The sequence below is a fragment of the Schistocerca americana genome, chromosome 1, assembly GCF_021461395.2.
Source record: "Schistocerca americana isolate TAMUIC-IGC-003095 chromosome 1, iqSchAmer2.1, whole genome shotgun sequence".
NCBI classification, from domain to species: domain Eukaryota; kingdom Metazoa; phylum Arthropoda; class Insecta; order Orthoptera; family Acrididae; genus Schistocerca; species Schistocerca americana.
The window spans coordinates 950,354,182-950,375,778 of record NC_060119.1 but is presented as its reverse complement, the minus strand read 5'-3'; positions in this window follow the sequence as shown (position 1 = coordinate 950,375,778).

The window sequence follows — 21,597 nt, the reverse complement described above, 5'->3', positions numbered from 1 at the left end:
GCTATGCCGCGTCCATGGAGCAGAGGATGGCGGAAATTCGGAGGGCCGGTTGGCCGCCGATATCCATCACCAGTGGTCATCGTGATTGGCCTGCAACTTAAGCAATCGTCATTCTCTCCCGTTCTAGACATGGACAGAGTGTTGACACGACTGCCTGATTTGAGACTCTTATTTATGCGTCATTTCCCTACGCCTCTGACATAGTTTCTCTGGAAGTGACAAGTGGAGTGCTCTTTAGGAATTGCAACGTCTTCTTTCCTCGGCCCACTTCGGCCACTACACACAGGCTTCTATGCGCTGAAGCCGGCCGGTGTGGGCGAGCGGTTCTAGGTGCATCAGTCTGGAACCTCTCGCCCGCTACGGTCGCTGGTTCGAATCCTAACTCGGGCATGGATGTGTGTAATGTCCTTAGGTTGGTTAGGTTTAAGCAGTTCTACGTTCTAGGGGGATGACCTCAGATGCTATGTCCTATAGCTTTCAGAGCCATTTGAACCATTCTAGGCGCTGTTGTGACTGCAATGTATAGGTTTTTCACAGTGTGACGGTAGCTTGTGCTGCCCTGATTACTTCAAACTTTTATAAGTGCCCGCCAGTCCATCCCTTCTCACCTGGAAAAATATCAACACTGCTTGTGCCTGCCATCCGATGTGCCCTTGGGTCCCTTAATTACCACCTTTCAGCCATAGCTGCATGAAATTTATACGAGTTCCCCAAATCCATGCCTGTACTTTTTCGTGGTGCACCATACTTCCTCCCTTCTGAGAAGATCCGTGCTGAATCTTCAACATCCTGCTGCCTCTCAACTACCTTAAGTCTAATAATTTATATATTACGACAATCTCGCGATTTCGCCATACAGGACTTATAGCCTACTTACACTTTACTACTTCCATGTCTCCCTTGTCATAGCCTTACACACTAATTATGACAACTTCTTGCTTCCCCGACTAATTCTGTCAACCATCCTACCAGTAATTGGTGTGTTGACAAGTCCACTGGCTATACCTTTTGCGTCTTATCCAGAAATACGGTACTCAAGAGGCTGCTATGAACACGCCAAAATTGGTGGCCGATAATCTCACCACTATTATTTTCAGCTCCTGTTCTTCCCGGAGATGGTGTACACCCTGCCACATTTGTTCCACCGAAATTCACCCTTGTTGGGACTCTATTAATCTTTCCAAGGACTGCGAAAACTATGGATTGAATGTGTCATTTAAATACGTAAAACTTCTAATGGATAATACCCTGAGAGACACTTCTGGCCAATACAGTGCATTCTGAAACAGTGTCATAACAGTTGAGACTGTAAGCGTCAACTGAAGAAGGATATCCTCAGCAGTCGTGCCATTAATGATCATTCCGCTTTCCCAGAGCTCGAGGTTTTTCAACAATAACGGCCTCCCTCTATCGTAGCAATTCAACCAAAAATTTTCCGTCGTCACTACGGAATATAAACAATGTATACCCACCCGCTGGATTTAGTTCGGGGTAGCAGAAGCTCCTTCCCACAACTCGTCCCATTTACTTCCCCCAGAAACAAACTCGATAGAGTTGCCTTGTACACACGTTTCCAACTCTATCTGTGGCATTACCACATGAGCCTGGCTCTCCTTGGAGGCAACAGCAACACTCCCTGTGTTCTCACCTGCACCCACATTCCTCCTTGTGAGAAGCACAATCCCAAAAAAAGAATATTATTAATAACAATATAGAAAACTAACAACTCCGTACAAAAAGCAACAAATATCTCTTTGGCAATAATAACATATACTTCCAGATACACTAAATAAAGAAAAGATCAAACTTCAATTATAGACCTTACTTACGCGATCTTAACCTATACGGCACATCATGCACGTTACGTTGCCCACCAATTCCAGGTTCCTTCTCTTCACCCTTTGTAACTTTAATCTCCTTGTTGGCGATAACTGTGATACTCCCTCTACCATTCCTTTAAACGATTTTATGCCACTGAGGTGTATGAAGGATGCTTTGGTGGGGAACTGTATCTTCATATTGATCGGTGAGGTAATTTAAACGACCCCTGGTCTGGTCGCAGGTATTTTGTTAAAAATTTTTCGTTTACCCCCTTTAACGTATAGGGAACAGTGTCCATTACCCACTGTCACACGCAACGTTGCAGCAATTTGCCCATGCCTCTGTTCACTTTTTCCTGGCGTTCTATACGTCACCTCAAATGGCGACAAGCCCGTTGCAGTATGAACCTTTGAATTATAGGCACACTGTACGTAAGGTACATTGGTGACCCAATCAGACACGACGTCTGGAAGCTACGTAATAACTCAACATCTCTCCAGCTGTCTTGTGCATGCTCCGTTCTCCCAATGGTTTGCGGATGCAATGGACTAGTCCAAACTAGTCCGTACATCCACTGAAAGCAACTCTCTCTCTCCCATACCTGTTGGTATCTTATCCTGCTGATCGATGATTACTGAAAAATTGATCTCACCCCCATGATAGGCGAAACTTGTGCCACTGTCTCAGTTGTAATTGTTACTCCAGTTGAAAATAAGTCCCACTGAGTTCCACTCCGCGTTGCAAAAGATGAATCTTAGCACGACGAGAAAGTCTGTCCTGAGATTCACTGAATATCCTTCACCTATGAATGACAACAGCTCCATGCATTCGTTTTCCAGACAGAAATCTCTACTATTGCCGTACCCAATGAGTACACCCTATTATCGCCAACCTCAAGCAACACATAATTCGGGGCCCCCGTCTACTCTTTCCAACGAGATCCAGACTGATAACGGACGCATTCGTATCTGTGTCCACCAACAATTTCTGTTCCTTGACACCCACTTGCTGCTATCATTACCGTATTTCAGAGGCACTGCCAAGTGTCCGGGAAGTCACTACTAAAAAATTATCCCGTGACAGTGCGACATCGCAAACGGCATACATAATTATTTACTGATGCATGACAACTTACTCCAGTACGTCGCTTGCCATTCCTTCTTTCAGTAGCGTAACCGTGTAAAACCCACAAACATCCTGGTACGGCAAATGACAAATTATATAAGCATCTTGTACCCAGTTTGTGCAGTTTATCATCACGCACGCAGTATTTGCACCTATAATGTACAAATCTCACAGACTAAATCGAAATGTGCAGATTAATATTGTATGTCCGTAGAGTGAACCCTTGTATTGATGTAACATATATCTCTGTCTTTGATGTCACAGTAACATTGAGAACGAATTACTTAGTACTCTGGTAAGTAATGGCAGTCCTAACGTTAAAACAGCAGTGACGGAGGATCGAGTGCGTGGCTCATACACATCTATTAATGGAAAAAAAGGACCTTTCTCAACCATCAATTTATTCCTTTTGTCAACTGTCAGGCAGTGGTAGCCGACTGCAACAGATGCAGCAACAGACAAGTAAACCGCTTTTGTGTCATTTACGAGTTCCTAACCAGGAGCGAATTTTATTATACCATCTGTGTGCTTTAATAGTTTAGTTTCTTGAGTTTCCGCGTGTAAATTTAAAATGTAATAGCCACAGTTTTGGCGTTTCCGTTTGCGTCAGAAAGTAAACCAATTTTCTGATATATTACAAGTTTCTTATCAGGGGCAAATTATTTAGTTTCACCTGAGTTCTTGAGTATCTGCGTATTATTAGACACAGTTCATGCGTTTTCGTTAGGGTTTAAATTAGAGCTGCGCAGCACGTGCTGACAGTACGTTTAATTGCATAGTTTAGTTTTCCACTGTCTTTCATAAGGACAGGGACTGTGATTGTTGTGTGCAGATGCGAGTCGAGTTGGTGACACTTCGCTCTCAGCTTCAGGCTGTGATGGCTTCGGTTACACAGCCTGAGGCTGCAGTGCATGGGCACCACTGCTGAGCCGCGCGGGATTAGCCGAGCGGTCTTTGGCGCTGCAGTCATGGACTGTGCGGCTGATCCCGGCGGAGGTTCGAGTCCTCCCTCGGACATGGGTGTCTGTTTGTCCTTAGGATAATTTAGGTTAAGTAGTGTGAAAGCTTAGTGACTGATGACCTTAGCATTTAAGTTCCATAAGATTTCACACACATTTTTTGGCACCACTGTTGTTGGCCGGCCGTGGGGATCCAACGGATGTCCAGCGCGTCAGAGTCCTCCGATCGGTCCTCACCGGTGGTCAACCCAGTTACTGCTCGCACTGAGGATGACCAATCACCTGTGGTCGAGTGGTTGGTCGCTCCAGGGTGAAGCAGGCGCCGAAAGACTTCCCAGGCGGCCACACGTAAGGTCTCCCCGGTTTGTCTGACAAACAGGTTCCATGTGCTGTCAGTGGCTGACACTGTCGCTGAGCCAGCTGCTATCGCCTGTCCTGTTTCATAGGAAACTACTCAGCCTGCAAGATCCGGACAATCGCAGAGGGTGGGACTATAGATAGTTGGGAGCTCCAACGTTAGGCGCGTTTGGGGCCCCTTAGGGACTTGGCTGACAAGGAGGGTAAGAAAACCAATGTGCACTCCGTGTGCATACCTGGCGGAGACATTCCGAAAGTGGAAAGGGTCCTCCCGGGTGCCATGAAGAGCATAGGGTGCAGCCAACTGCAGGTGGTGGCTCATGTCGTTACCAATGATGTGTGTCGCTTTGGATCACAAGAGATTCTCTCTGATTTCGAGCGGCTGACCATTTGCAGAATAGTCGACAGGACCGATTGCGGACGTCTGGTGCAGAGCCGAGTGGAGGGTCCGAATCAGAGGCTCAGACGGTTCTGCGACCGTGTAGGCTGCAGATTCCTCGACTTGCGCCAAAGAGTGTTTGGGTTTCGGGTTCCGCTGAATAGGTCAGGAGTCCAATATACACAGGAGGCGGCTACACGGGTACCAGGAGCTGTGTAGCGTGGACTGGCCGGTTTTTTAGGTTAGAAGGTCTCGGGAAAACACAAGATGGGCTTCAGTCACAAAGGGTGCAGGTTAAACACAGGAAGAACATATATACAAGAACCATTGGTATAACAGATGTAAATTATCATAGCTGTGTTGGGACAGTACCAGAGCCCCAAGCGCTAAAAGAAAACACTAATGCTCAAATCGTTATAGGCACCAAAAGTTTGCTAAATCCGGATATTTGCTCAGCCGAAATTTTTGCGAAGAACATAACGGTGTTCCGAAATGATAGGCTAAACATGGTTGGCGGTGGCGTGTTTGTTGCTGTTAGAAGTTGTTTAACTTGTCGCGAAACTGAAGTAGATACTTCCTGTGAGATAGTATGGGCAGAGGTCATTGTTGGCAACCGGAATAAAATAACGATTGTATCCTTTTTTCGACCTCCCAATTCAGATGATACAGTTGCTGAAAGGTTCAATGGAAACTTGAGATTGATTTCAAACACATACCTGACTTACAGGATAATAGTTGGTGGTGACTTTAATTTACCCTCGATATGTTGGCGAAAATACATGTTTAATTCCTGAGGTACGCATAAAATATCATCTCTGAAAATTATTTCAAGCAGTTAGTTCATGAGCCCACGCTAATAGTAAACGGTTGTGAAAACATACTTGACCTCGTAGCAACAAATAATTCTGAGAATGTGATTTTCACTCTGCAGCAGAGTGTGCGCTGATATGAAACTTCCTGGCAGATTATAACTGTGTGCCCGACCGAGATTCGAACTCGGGACCTTTGCCTTTCTTGGGCAAGTGCTCTATCATCTAAGTTGCCGAAGCACGACTCACGCCCGGTACTCACAGCTGTAGTTCTGCTGGTATCTCGTCTCCTACCTTCCAAATTTTGCAGAAGCTCTCCTGCGAAACTTACAGAACTAGCACTCCTGAAAGAAAGGATACTACGGAGACATGGCTTAGCCACAGACTGGGGGATGTATCCAGAATGGGATTTTCACTCTGCAGCGGAGTGTGCGCTGATATGAAGCTTCCTGGCAGATTAAAACTGTGTGCCCGACCGAGATTCGATCTCGGGACATTTGCCTTTCGCGGGAAAGTGCTCTACCATCTGAGCTACCGAAGCATGACTCACTCCCGGTACTCACAGGTTTACTTCTGCCAGTATCTCGTCTCCTACCTTCCAAACTTTACAGAAGCTCTCCTGCGAACCTTGCAGAACTAGCGCTCCTGAGAGAAAGGATACTGCGGAGACATGGCTTAGCCACATCCTGGGGGATGTTTCCAGAGTGAGATTTTCACTCTGCAGGGGAGTGTGCGCTGAAATGAAACTTCCTGGCAGATTAAAACTGTGTGCCCGTCCGAGATTCGATGTCGGGACCTTTGCCTTTCGCGGGCAAGTGCTCTACCATCAGAGCTACCGAAGCACGACCCACGCCAAGTACTCACAGCTTTACTTCTGCCAGTATCTCGTCTCCTACCTTCCAAACTTTACAGAAACTCTCCTGCGAACCTTGCAGAACTAGCACTCCTGAAGGAAAGGATACTGCGGAGACATGCCTTAGCCACAGCCTGGGGGATGTATCCAGATTGAGATTTTCACTCTGCAGCGGAGTGTGCGCAGATATGAAACTTCCTGGCAGATTAAAACTGTGTGCCCGACCGAGATTCGAACCCGGGAACTTTGGCTTTCGCGGGCAAGTGCTCTACCATCTGAGCTACCGAAGCGTGAGTCGTGCTTCGGTAGCTCAGATGGTGGAGCGCTTGCCCGCGAAAAGCAAAGGTACGAGTTCGAATCTCGGTCGGGCACACAGTTTTAATCTGCCAGGAAGTTTCATATCAGCGCACAGTCCGCTGCAGAGTGAAAATCTCATTCTGGAAACATCCCCCAGGCTGTGGCTAAGCCATGTCTCCGCAGTATCCTTTCTTTCAGGAGTGCTAGTTCTGCAAGGTTCGCAGGAGACCTTCTGTAAAGTTTGGAAGGTAGGGGACGAGATACTGGCAGAAGTAAAGCTGTGAGTACCGGGCGTGAGTCGTGCTTCCTTATCTCAGATGGTAGAGCACTTGCCCGCGAAAGGCAAAGGTCCCGAGTTCGAATCTCGGTCGGGCACACAGTTTAAATCTACCAGGAAGTTTCATAGCAGCGTACACTCCGCTGCAGAGGGAAAATCTCGTTCTGGAAACATCCCCCAGGCTGTGGCTAAGCCATGTCTCCGTATTATCCTTTCTTTCAGTAGTGCTAGTTCTGCAAGTTTCGCAGGAGAGCTTCTGTAAAGTTTGGAAGGTAGGAGACGAGATACTGGCAGAAGTAAAGCTGTGAGTACCTGGCGTGAGTCGTGCTTCCTTATCTCAGATGGTAGAGCACTTGCCCGCGAAAGGCAAAGGTCCCGAGTTCGAATCTCGGTCTGGCACACAGTTTTAATCTGCCAGGAAGTTTCAAATAATTCTGAGTTAATAACCAACATCAAAACCGATATAGGCATTAGTGAACACAGGGTGGTCGTAGCCAGATTGAATATTGTAATCCCCAAATCCTCGGAAAATAAGCGAAAATTATACCTATTCAAAAAAGCAGATAAAAATTCACTTGATGCCTTCCTGAGAGACAATCTCCAAATTAATAATATAACTGTAAACCAGATGTGGCTTAAATTCAAAAAAATAGTATCGGCAGCAATTGAGAGGTTTATACAGAATAAACTAACAAACGACGGAGCTGATCCTCCTTGGTACACAAACGGGTTATAACACTGATGCAGAAACAACGAAATATACATGCCAAATTGAAACAGACGCAAAATCGCAATGGTTGGTGATCCTTTGCAGAATCTTGAAACTTAGCGCGGTGTTCAATGCGAGACGCCTATAACATTTTCCATACGGAAACTTTGTCTCGAAACCTGGCAGAAAATCCAAAGGGATTCTGCTCGTATGTGAAGTATGTTAGCGGCAAGAATCAATCAATGCTTTCTCTACACGAAGACAATGGAGATACTATCGAAGACAGTGCTGCAAAAGCCTTTCGAAATGCCTTCACAAAAAAAGACGAAGTAAATTTTCCTGAATTCGAATCGAGAACAGCTGCCAACATGAGTAACGTAGAATTAAACATCCTCGGAGTAGTGAAGCAACTCAAATCACTTAATAAAAGCAAGTCTTCTGGTCCAGACTGTATACCAATTAGGTTCCTTTCGGAGTATACTGATGCATTAGCTCAATATTTAACAATCATATACAACGGTTCGCTCGACGGAAGATCCGTACCCAATGACTGGAAAGTTGCACAGGTCACACCAATATTCAAGAAAGGTAGTAGGAGTAATCCACTAAATTACAGGCCCATATCAAATGGTTCAAATGGCTCTGAGCACTACGGGACTTAACATCTATGGTCATCAGTCCCCTAGAACTTAGAACTACTTAGACCTAACTAACCTAAGGACATCACACAACACCCAGTCATCACGAGGCAGAGAAAATCCCTGACCCCGCCAGGAATCGAACCCGGGAACCCGAGAGCGTGAAGCGAGAACGCTACCGCACGACCACAGGCCCATGTCGTTAACGTCGATATGCAGTAGGATTTTTGAACATATATTGTGTTCGAACATTATGAATTACCTTGAAGGAAACTGTCTATTGACACACAGTCAACATAGGTTTAGGAAACATGGTTCCTACGAAACACAGCTAGCTCTTTATTTACATGAAGTGCTGAGTGCTGTTGACAAGGGATCTCAGGTCGATTCCGCATTCCTGGATTACTGGAAGGCTGTATCATACAAGTGGTTCGTAGTAATATTGCGTGCTTATGGAATATCGTCTCAGATATGTGACTGGATTTGTGATTTCCTGTCAGAGAGGTCACAGAGCTCGTAGTAATTGACGGAAAGTCACCGAGGAAAACATTTCAGGCGGTCCTCAAGGTAGTGTTATAGGCCCTGTGCTTTTCCTTACCTGCATAAACGATTTGGGAGACAATCTCAGCAGCCGTCTTCGTTTGTCGACTAATAAGGTCATCAGAAGATCAAAACAAACTGCAAAACGATTTAGAAAAAATGTCTGAATGGTGCGGAAAGTGGCAGTTCACCCTAAATAACGAAAAGTGTGAGGTCATCCACATGTGTACTAAAAGGAACTCGTTAAACTTCAATTACGCGATAAAACAGTCTAATCTAAAATACGTAAATTCAACTAAATACCTACGTATTACAATTACGAACTACTTAAATTGGAATGAACACATAGAAAATGTTGTCGGGAAGGCTAACCAAAGGCTGCGTTTTATTGACAGGACACTTAGAAAATGTAACAGACCTACTTAGGAGACTGCCTACACTACGCTTGTCCGTCCTGTTTTAGAATACTGCTGCGTAGTGTGGGATCCTGAGCAGATAGGCCTGACGGAGTACATCGAAAAAGTTCAAAGCACGTTTTGTATTAAAGCGAAATATAAGAGAGAGTGTCACAGAAATGATACGGGAATTGGGCTGGAAATCATTAAAAGAAAGGCGTTTTTCGTTACGACGGAATCTTCTCACGAATTTCCAATCACCAACTTTCTCTTCCGAATGCAAAAATATATTGTTGACACAGGCCTACGTAGGGTGGAGCGATCACCACGATAAAATGAGGGAAATCAGAGCTCGTACCGAAAGATATAGGTGTTCATTCTTTCCGTGCGCTATACGAGACTGGAATAATAGAGAATTGTGAAGGTGGTTCCATGAACGCTCTGCCAGTCACTTAAATGTTATTTGCAGAGTATCCATGTAGATGTAGATGTAGGTATAGTAGTGTTTGTTTCATTAACATTCCTCTCCTAATTTCTCAAGTACCTTTCGTGCTTCAGAACAAGTTTCTATTTTCTTTAAATCCTCGAATCTCTCATTAGTCGGTCCAGTTTGAAGTCTTCTGCGGGAGGAGGGATGAGCGGCAGTAATCCGGCAGAACGAGAGCAGTATGGCAGTCAATACGGAACGCTCCACAAGGCTCTGAGTATGAGGGAAGAGAACGGCACAGCTTGTTAAAATTAAGCTCTTAAGTGCCAAAAACACTTCGGTATAGCCAGACAGGCTCATTAGAACGTTCCAGCTCCATTCACTGCGGTTCAGGTTTAATATTGTTGAGAGAAGTATACCTCTTGTTTCAGAACACTCCAGCTGCTACTTCGTGCTTCGTTGATCCTCATTAAGAACATACTTCTCCAGTAAATACTTAAATCCTTCAACAATATTGTCGCACTCCATACTGCCAATCTTTATTGTTATTGTTATATTTTCCTACATTTACTGTTTATTATAAAGTTTCGTAGAAAACTTTCCTCTAGATGTGAATTTTTACAACGCTGGTAAAGTGCTCTTTCAGTTTTCTCATAGTTACTAACGATTCAGTTAATGTCCATCAGATATTTATACATATACACACTTACTTTCCCAAAAACATTTCTCAGTAATAAATCTACGACTTCCAATATTATCATTTCACAGTAATTGATCTCCCATCGATCTGCTAAGCTGTCTGTTATTCACTTACTTTTTATGTCCGTCCCGGCCTAAATCAGAAACTGGGCCTGCTGTAATTTCGTTCCTTCTGTGTATCACGTCATTCGAGTTTAGAATTACTTTATATGATAAATGCTCTTAACGTATCAGTTTTGTCTTGAACGAAGAAAATATGTTTTTTGAAGAAATATTTGTAGTAAGTAGAATGCCTTATGTGTGCAACATAAAACGCCTAAAAATTTCATGGTGGACAACACAGACTGATGTACTGCCATTCAATTGTAAAAGACTTCCTGCTGTGAATGAAACCATCGCAACGAATATACTTGTATTTGTCACACGACGCAGTGCTCAGAGATTGCTTGGTTGCACAGTGCTCTTATTTGACATCGTAAGCAGTAAAGTTCAAAACAACCTCTGTTGAAATTAAAAGCAAGGGTTGGAAATTCCAGTGTTAAAAGCAGAGAAGAGAGCGGAGAGGTGGAAAGAGTACACTGAAGGCCTCTGTGAGAGGAAAGACTTGTCTGGTGTGACAGAAGAAGAAACAGGAGTCTATACAGAAGAGACTGGGGATACAGTATTGTAATCAAAATTTAAAAGCTCTCTGCAAGACTCAAGATCAAAATGGTGCTGAAAGGATAGTGAATATTTCATCAGAATTTCTAAAATCACTGGCGAAGTCGCAACAAATTCACTGTTCACGTTGGTGTATAGAATATATGAGTCTGATGATATACCATCAGACTTTCCGAAAACATTATGGACAAGACCTGAAAAGTGCGAGAAATGTCGCATAACCAGCTTAACAGCTCATGCATCCAAGTTGCTGACAACAGTTATATACAGAGAAACTGAATAGGAAACTGAGGATGTGTTGGATGACAAACAGATTGGATTTAGAAAAGTAAAGGTCCCATAGAGTCAATTTTGCCTTTGCAGTTGAGAATGGAAGCAAGACTAAAGAACAATCGAGACACGTTCATAGGATCTGTCGATCTGGAAAAAACGTTAGACGATGTAAAATTGGTGGAAAATGGTCGAAATTCTTAGGAAAATAAGAGTAATACACAATTTGTTCAAGAATCAGGAGGAAATAATACGAGTGAAAGATCAAGAACGAAGTAATCGAATTACAAAGGGTGCAAGGCAGGGAAGTAGTCTTTCGCCACTGATGTTTAGTCTGTATACTGAAGAAGCAGTGATGCAATTAAAAGCAAGGGTCAAGAGTGGAATTAAAATTCAAGGTGAAAAGATATCAATGATACGACTGGCTGATCACATTGCAATTCTCAGTCAAATTGAAGAAGAATTACAGAATCTGCTGAATGGAATGAACAGTATAATGAGGACAGAATGTGGATTGAGAGGAAATCGAAGAAGAAAGCAGTGAGAAGTAGCAGAAATGAGAATACCGAGAAACTTAACATCACAAAGTAGATGAACTTAAGGAGTTCTGCTATCTAGGCAGCAAGCTGGAAATCAGAAGCAGGCTTTCACAGCGAAAAAGAGCATTCGTGCCCAAGAGAAGTATTTATCAAATACAGGTCCTAGCCTGAGGAGGAAATTTCTAAGAATGTACGCGTAGAACAGAGTAATGTCTGGAAGTGAAGCATGGACTGTGGGAAAACCGGAACGGAAGAGAATCGTGGCATATGTGGTACTACAGAAGAACGTTGAAAATTCGTTGGAGTCATAGGGTAAGGAATGAAGGGGTTCTTCGCAGGATTGAGGAGGAAGGGCATATGTCGAATACACACAGACAACACAAATATACAAAACATTTTTCTTGTGAAACACAACTAGCTCTTTACTCTCACGAAATGTTGAGTGCTATCGACAAGGGATTTAAAATTGATTCCGTATTTCTGTATTTCCGGAAGGGTTTTCACACTGTACCACACAAGCGGCTCGTAATGAAATTGCGTGTCTGTGGAATATAGTCTCAGTTATGTGAAAGGGTACGTTATCTCCTGTTAGAGAGGTCACAGTTCGTGGTAATTAACGAAAAGACATCGAGTAAAACAAAAGTGATTTCTGGCGTTCCCAAAGGTAGCGTATTAGGTCTTTTGCTGTTCCTTATCCGAATAAACGACTTAAGAGACAATCGGAGCAGCCCTCTTAGGTTGTTGCAGATGACGCTGTCGTTTATCGACTAGTAGACTCATCAGAAGATTAAAACAAATCGCAAAACAATTTACAAAAGATATTTGTCTGCTGCAAAAATGGGCAATTGACCTTAAGTAACGAAAAGTGTGAGGTCATCCACATGAGTGCTAAAATGATTCCATTAAACTTCAGTTACACGATAAATCAGTCAAATCTAAACGTCGTAAATTCAACTAAATATTTTAAATTGGAAGGAACACATAGAAAAAGTTGTGGGGAAGGCCAACAAAGAGTGCGTTTTATTGACAGGATACTTAGGAAACGTAACAGATTTACCAAGGAGATCGCCTACCCTACGCTTATCCGTCCCCTTCTAGAACACTGCTGCGCGGTGTGGAATCCGTACCAAATAGGATTAACGGAGTACATCGAAAAAGTTCAAAGAAGGGCAACACCTTTTGTATTACAGCGAAATGGGGGAGAGATAGTCACTGAAATGATACAGGGTTTGGGATGGACATCATTACAACAAAGGCGTTTTTCTTTGCGGAGGAATCCTCTCACGAAATGCCAGTCAATAACTTTCTCCTCCGAATGCGAAAATATTTTGATGACGCCGACATACATAGGGAGAAACGAATACCATGATAAAATAATGGAAATCAGAGCTCCCACGGAAACATCTAGGCGTTATTTCCTTCCGCGCGCTTTACGAAATTGGAATAATAGAGAATTGTGGAGGTGGTTCGATAAACCCTCTGTCGGTCGTTTAAATGTGATTTTCAGTGTACCCATGTAGATGTACATCAAGAAGAAGGGACAGAATTGAAGAACATCTGTTAGGACATCATGGAATAGCTCTCATGGTATTAGAGAGATCAGTAGAGGATAAAAACTGTTGAGGAAGACAGAGATTCCAATACATCCAGAAATGCAAAGATTCAATCGAGATATAGTAAGGGTCGACGAAGTGAAATGGAAAGCAGGCAAGGATTCCGGGTCAGAAGATTATAGGGTAATACCAACAGCGGCAGAAAATGGTAAACGAGAGTAGGATTCGTTATGAATGGGTAGGTACGGTAGAGAATGTGTTACTGTGAACAGTTCAGTGACAGGGTTGTTCTGCATTTCACTTTTCAGATTTTCTAGTTTCCACGCCCCGGCTCGTAGAATGTTATCCTTTCGTTCATTATTCAGTCTTTTCTTCGTGGTCATCTCCTCCTTGAGAAACCCCTCCCGGAGATCCGAATGGGGTGCTATCCGGTAATCTTTTGCCAATGGACAGTAAGCAACGGCTAATATTGAATCAAAGCTTACATTTAGGCAACAGTTAACGAAGTCTTACAATTCATGAATTTGAACGAGAATGAATTGGAGGTTTTTGCTATGTAAGCTCTGAGTTTCTTAAATTGTCTACTAAATTTATTCATTAAAAAACATAAACTGGTCTTGTCGAATACAGACAGTTAAATTAGTCTTCAAACGTCGTAAAGCAAAACTATGGTATACTTACACTGGGAAGCTACACACTTCTTGGTGTGCATGAATGATCATAATACCGTACTGTTTGGAAAATGCACATGTTAATACACGGCGTCGATATACAAAGAGAATCATACCGGCGTTTTTTCATTAAATAACCATAGTAAATGACATTCTCCTCTGCAAACAGCAGCTATCGTGGACAGGTGACACACCATGAAAACTACATTAAATTGAAAAGAAAGATAAAAGTTGTTCACGTATATACGTATTGCTTCTATGTTGAAAATTGATTACTATTCATTAAATGATAAGAAATTGAGCTTGTAAGCAACCTTACAACCACATAGAGATGTATAGCAGTGACGTGGTTAAGAAAAAGCTGTCTATTTCATTGCAAAAGAAACTTTAATCGGCGAATCTATACATACATAAACAGACGCTGGAGGTGTAAACATTTGTTACAGATCTGAAAGCACAAAGCATAATACCGTCTGCTGGTCATTGTGAGAAAGGGGCTGAACAAAGCCACAAAGCTCCGTGTTCCCTCAAACTGTTAAAAATAAGGAATATAAAACTGTGTTAAAAAGCAAATATTTCCCTTGAATTTACTTGGTACACTGACAATGAATTTATTTTATTTATCGTTCAGAACGTTAGCGGAAAGTCTTACACATCGACTACTGCCCAACAGTCTGTAAGATTTATGTGAAGAACATAAACGTAACTAATTTTTTCCTCTTTTTCTAAGGAACATTGTTAAAACTTATCCAGTGTTTCACGTTGTTTAAATCTTCTCTGGTTATCAGGCGAGTCGTAGCGTTGTATTTTTGCGAAGTTTCTGTGAGTTTCCTACTCGTATGTTCAGGCGAGGTGTCGCTTTCGTGTCAAATTCTTTCCTTCATAGCCAGGGGACGACATACTCCAATCTCTTGCCTCCGGAAGAAATGTCACAGAATTCTTTTGTGGGCATAGTATCATTGTCTGTTGAAAACCAAACAGATATGTCCTATGTTGCTTCTGTTATCTGCCGTTGCACAGTTGTTCATTTGCCCAAGGCGAGCACTCCTCAGATGTTGTGAACAGCGCTGCGAGATGCATCACTGCGTCTGAACTATGTACTCCACGCCACACGTGCAACTTATGGTATAGATGCTAGGTGCCCGTAACCTTACAAGACCCTGATTCGAACTATTGAGCGGAAAACTGTTTTCATGTTGCGCTTGCACATTGTTCTGGCAAAGCTGGCTGTGGACTGCTTTGCGTACGGAGGGAACGTCAGGTGTTCCATTTCTTGCTCTGGATTTTTTCCTTTCTTCTTCTTCCCCGGCTGGACAGTGCGCCTTAGATACATGCCTCCGAGTAGCCGTTTTTGAGGAAAGTTTGGCACCGACACTGTTACTCGATAGCCAGACTTCACGTGTCACGTATGGCTCGCATTCTGTGTTGCAGGGTGGTGAGAACAGATTTGCGTTGCCCTGTATGGTGGCAGCTGTTGTATATTTACTAATTTAAGTTTTTTTTAAGAATTAATTTAACAGTCATCCCACATAAATGAATTTAAATATTAAATCATCCACGAAGTAGACGAAGTGATGGTATAATTCCGCACACAAAACCTCGATCACCATTTACAACTGTCTCCCGTATTATTGAAAAGCCAACGGAAACCGCTTGCGTCATACGCATTTAGGAATATTATTGTGCTGTTTTAATCATTATGCCGATAGTTACTTGGTAGTTTTATAGATCATACAATGAAACTTTGTGCCCCCTTTTTTGCATTGGCAGTCTGTAAGTAACCACAGGAAGACTGACACCGATAACAGCATTGTGAAATACGCGCGTGCTTGTGTTGAAAAGATATGTAAATGAAATAGCGTAGATCTGTTACTTTATTTCCAAGACATCATCTTTCCCAAACAGATCGTTTGCTCCATCAGTATCTTCTGCGTTTAGTCCATTCATCACTTTATCATTTGTCACTTTATCACCACGTTTCTAACGTACACAGACTATTATATAGAAAGCAAATAATCACCACTGGAAAGATTCCCAAACTACCTTACGAAATAAATGTGATTCAGAGTCCTGTATGCTGGAAGCCTATGGACTGGGCATTAATGTACTGAAATTTGTGATGTCATGTTCTGGATGTTCCCTGTAATAAAATAAAGAGAAAATTTTAAAGCTTAAAGTATCATCGACAGAACTCCATCATCGACTAAGCCCTAACTTCGTTGTGAAATGAACAGGTGGCCGTGGCCTGTTTAGGCAAGCACACAAACCTTTTACTGAGATGCTTAGGCGTAATCAGTAGAAAGCATAATTCTCGCAGGTCGCACGAGGTTTTAAGCCCCGCTAGTCTTAAATACGAACAGAATGTCTCAAGCATTGTCTCTCTCCCGATCTGTTTGATAAGTTTTCCTACCTACCAAGAACTTTTATCTGAAACAAAATTTGTCATTTCATTAGGAACAACCCTGAGCAAAAGCGGACTAAGTGTGACGGCTGTCATGTTAATGTCACTTCCTCTGAATATATTCTGGAACAGATGTTAAATTAAATTGTAATTAATTAAATGAGATCAACATTAAATTTACACATCAACTGAGTGACACGCAGGTCACATTTTCAGACGTAATTCTCATTCGAATTCAGCTACCCTTTCTGCAACTCAGAAAACTTGGTTCACGGTCGTCCATATCTCATCTTTTCGATCAGGCTTTCCACAATAAGCCTTTTCATACAGAACAATGCTGAAATGACTAAATAACAAAAATGGTTAAAGGGAAGAAATACTCAGGAAAATGAATAACATACTTATAGTCTTTCGAAAGTACTTTTAATTTACGTGGACTTCTTGTATACTTCAATGCGATTTACAGTATGCATTTTCTTCTCATCACAAGCATATTATTCAGGGTGATTTTCTCCACAGTGTGCAAACTCGTAGGGACTGATCGATGAGAGGATACGGAACAAAGAAGATTTTACTAACTTATGTCCGGAAATGCATAGTTCCCATGCTAGAGACTACTTATTCAATCATAATTTGTTAGAGAGACTGCAGTCTAATACATGCTGTACCATGCGGCCAGCGTTACAGTATGCATTATTGTTCTTCATACGTCATGTCCTATCACCCTCTCCAGCCATAGTATTTGGTAATGTTGTGTCCGGTTCAATTTTCTTATTGACTCACTCGATAGTGGATGGGATACAACACTGTAAACAATGGTTCCGTATTCAAATCGAGAGCTTGCCGACGTGGTGTTTACTTACGGAAACGCAACTGGCGGCGGCAGCATTATTGTATCAGGAGACGGATCCCAGCCGACAGCAACAGCATTCAATGTTTACGACAATGTTTCTCCATTTATCTCAGACAGGGTCGTTTCAGGAAGCAGGATATCATGAAGGGCTTCCCCGAAATATTCGGACGCCAGACTTGGAGGAAAATGTGATTAACATTATGGAAGGCGACCGCCATGTCGCTACCAGGCAGTGGGTCGCCAGTACAGGGTAGGAAAGACCATGTGGAACATTCTCCATGACAATTGTTACTAATCTTATCATTTACAGCGTGTGTAGGCTTACCAGCTACAAATTTTCCACATCGGGAGCAAATTTGTCACTGTTTTCGCCAGACAACCACGATACCAGGATTTGTGTCATGTATCCCATTCACAGATGAGGATCCCTTTATACGGAGTGGTATCTTAAACTTTTATAACTGTCATCTGTGGGTTAGTATGCAGAACCCCTACGGTAAGGTGACAGCGAATCATCAGCATCGGTGCAGTCGGAATGTGGGGACCGGGATACTTGGCGACCGTATTTTGGGACCAGTCTACCTTCTAAGTCGCCTAACCGGCCGGAACGCTTGTGACTTTGCCTACTCTTCTGGAAGAAGTGTCATTGACGATTATGTGGCTGCTACATGACGGTGCTCTAGGCCACTTCGCCTTTAACGTCCAGACGCGTCTCAGTCGTGTCTTCCCTGTTCGATGGATCGGACGAAGCGGTCCAGTTGCATGGCCTGCTCGTTCACCGGATATCAGCCCGTGCGATTTCTGGTTATGCGGCCATCTCAAAAGTATCGTGAATGCAGAGCCCATTCGAGATGTGGATACTTTGGAGCAGCGTCTTCATGCTGCCGTTGACACTGTTCGGATTCAGCCTGGCTGGCGTGAAGTGTGAGAACATACTACGGCGCGTACATGCAGGCATTGAGGTAGACGAAAACCGTTTCCAACACATTCTGCAACTGTGGCTGCGTGGTAAAGAGCTTATTAGACCACAGTCTCTGTAACAATGTACAATTGAATAAACGGTCTCTAGCATGTAAATCATGCAGTCCAGGACATAACTGCATTATGTCTTTGTTGTTGTGTATCCTCTCATAGATCGGTCCCTACAGTTCGTACGTGGTAGAAAAAAATTAATCTGTTCATTTAGGTTGGAATCATAATCATGAGTCAGTAACGATCACATTGCAGTTATCTGTTAAGATCGAGTATGTAAGATGTCAAGTAACCTTAATTCTGTTCTAATTTTTAATTCAAAGGTTTTTTGCCATGAAGACCCAATGGTACCGACCGGCCGCCGTGTCACCCTCAGGCCACAGGCGTCACTGAATGCGGATATCGAGAGTCACGTGGTCAGCACACTGCTCACCCAGCCGTATGTCAGTTTCTGAGACCGGAGCCGCTACTTCTCAATCAAGTAGCTCCTCAGTTTGCCTCACAAGGGCTGAGTGCACCCCGCTTACCAACAGCGCTCGGCAGACCGGATGGTCACCCACCCAAAAGCTATGCCAGCCCGACAGCGCTTAACTTCGGTGATCTAACAGGTACTTGTGTTACCAATGCGCAGGGCCGTTGGCAATTCGAAGAGTTAACTGTCTTTAAATAGTTAATGACAATAAAAAAACATAGACCCAGAAATAGCTAAGAAACAAGAACATTCAGTTGTAGAAAATACACCCGGTTCTTTGGTATGTATTCCTGACAGAGAACTTGATACTGCGTTCACGAACTTCGAGTGACCTGGTGATTACTGACTCACTATTCGTCACTAGAGACAGGAAATTACCTATATTAATGTTAGTACTGACTTATCAGAACACAACTTATCTTCATCAAAGACTGTAATCTTATCATCAATGAACAAGAAGAGTAACTGCACAGGCTCAGGAAAATGCAATCGGATCCTACTTTAAAGGTGGCGACCACTGTTAATTGAGGATGCTCGTTAAACAGAGGAATTTTCAGCACAAATCTCTCCAGTTGTATCAGACCTCTAACTTGACATTCACCGGTGGAGTTCCTTTGTGGTGCTTTCTAGACAACGTCCTGCACAGTTCAGCCACTTGTGGTGCCTAATGCACCATTTATACGACTTGGGGCCACGTTTAACAAGTCTAGGACGTCACAGCCTCAGTTTACACTGAATCACTGAACTCAATGACTCGATTTTCATTCACTTGTTTCTAAGTATGCCTCGTGTTGGATAAGTACGCCAAGCGTACACTGAGGTGACAAAGGTCATGGGATAGCTCCTTTTGCCTGGGGTAGTGCAGCATATCGATAGGAATAGAAATGAGCTTCGGCGTCATTGTCCGGTAGGTCCAGCCGCCTTGGTGCAGGTCTTATTACATTCGACGCCACATTGGGAGACCTGCGCGCCGAATGGGGATGAAATGATGATGAAGACAACACAACACCCAGTCCCTGACCGGGGGAAATATCTGACCCAGCCGGGAATCGAACCCGGGCCCGTAGGAGGGCAATCCGTCACTTTGACCACTCAGCAATAGTGGCGGATAGGATATCGATGTGGACTCAACAAGTAGTGGGAAATCCCCTGTAGAAATACTGAGCCATGCTGCCTCTGTAAATGTCCACAACTGCAAAAGCGTTACCGGTGCTGGATTCTGTGCACGAACTGATCTCTCATTCTGTCCCATAAATTCAAGATATTCTCTCGAACTATCCAGTATGTCCTTTTAACCGATGGTCAGGTGACATGGCGCATTGTCATCCTTAAAAATTAAATTGTTGTTCGGGAACAAAGTCCACGAATTGCAACAAATGGTCTGCAAGTAGCTAAACATAGCCAGTTCCAGTCAATGATCACTCCATTCCATGTAGACACAAATCACATCACTAAGGAGCCACCACCAGCTTGCACAGTGCCTTCTTAATCGCTTCGGTAAATGGCTTCCTGGGGTCTGCGCCGTACTCAGACTCTACCATCAGCTCCTACCAACTTAAATCCGTACTCATCTGAGGAAGCCGCTGCTTTAGAGTCGTCTACAGTCTCTCCGATACGGTCACGTGCCCAGTAGAGGCGCTGCAGGCAATGTCGTACTGTTACTAAAGGCAATCGCGTCGGTCGTCAGCTGCCACAGCCCATTAACGCTAGATTTCACCGCATTATCCTAACGTATATGTCCCACATTGATTTCTGCCTTTATTTTACGAAGTTTGCTCGTCTGTTAGCAGCACTGACAACTTACGCAAACGCCGCTGCTCTGAGTTATTAAGTGAAGGCCATCGGCCACTGCTTGAAATTTGGTTTCCTCGGAGCTTGTTTGACACTGTGGATCTCTGAATATTGTATTTCCGCAACTTAATGTCTTATGCGTCTAGTTGCAACTGCATTCCGGGTTCAAAATCTGTTAATTTCCGTCGTGCGGCCATAATCACTTCGGAAGCTTTTTCATGTGCCTGACAGCTCCGTTAATGCACTGCATTTTTATACCTCGTGTACGCGATACTATGGTCCCCCGTAGATCCGCGTATCGCTATACCATGACTATAGTCATGGTACTCCTACTCTTCGTTCGCAGGTACTTTTATTCCTATCGTTTGAGCTAATGACGATAATTACCACTACTTTTTCCTGATTCGGTTTGTACATTGCTTTCCGACAGGAGAAACGCATCGCACTATTTCAGGCTCAGTCATAGAATGTAAGCCTACTTCACATTGGCCGCTAAGGAGATTGGAGTTTGAACCCTGGGTCAACGTAAACACCGCTCAGGGATTAGGTCCTAGGCCTGTTCTAGCTTTAGACTGCCTACAAGGCAGTACGAGATCTATGATCGTGCGTGGAAGGAGAGTGCCTTCCACTCGCCTACCCATTGTAGCCAGTAGATGAATCCAGAGTTTTCTGCTGTTTCTAATATAAGCTACTTCTCATTCGGCTTCATGAAGCTGAGTGGACCCCGTGTCAGACCGTATATTGTGGTACGGGGAATCAATCACAGATCCTTCTGCAGGGAAGGCAGTGACGCTAGGCATTGTTTTACTGGGGCATTCTCAACCATGGGTTCTTCAATAAGTGTTTTCTTTCTATAGAAAACCTAGTCCTGCCACTGACACTAATACAGACCTATGTTTTGTTGAGATAACATAATAAAAGGACAGAAGACAACTGAAGTATTTTGCTTCCTTGGTTTCAGGGTTACCTCGTCAGCACAGTCACTTTCTCCATCTTCCAGTTGTGTGGGAACTTCGAACTGTGTTTCATGCACTATTTGCACGACTTTTGCTTATATGATTTACATTTAGTCCATTGATGTCCATTCCTCGGTAACAGAAAGCCACTTATCCGGTGAATTATATTACTAA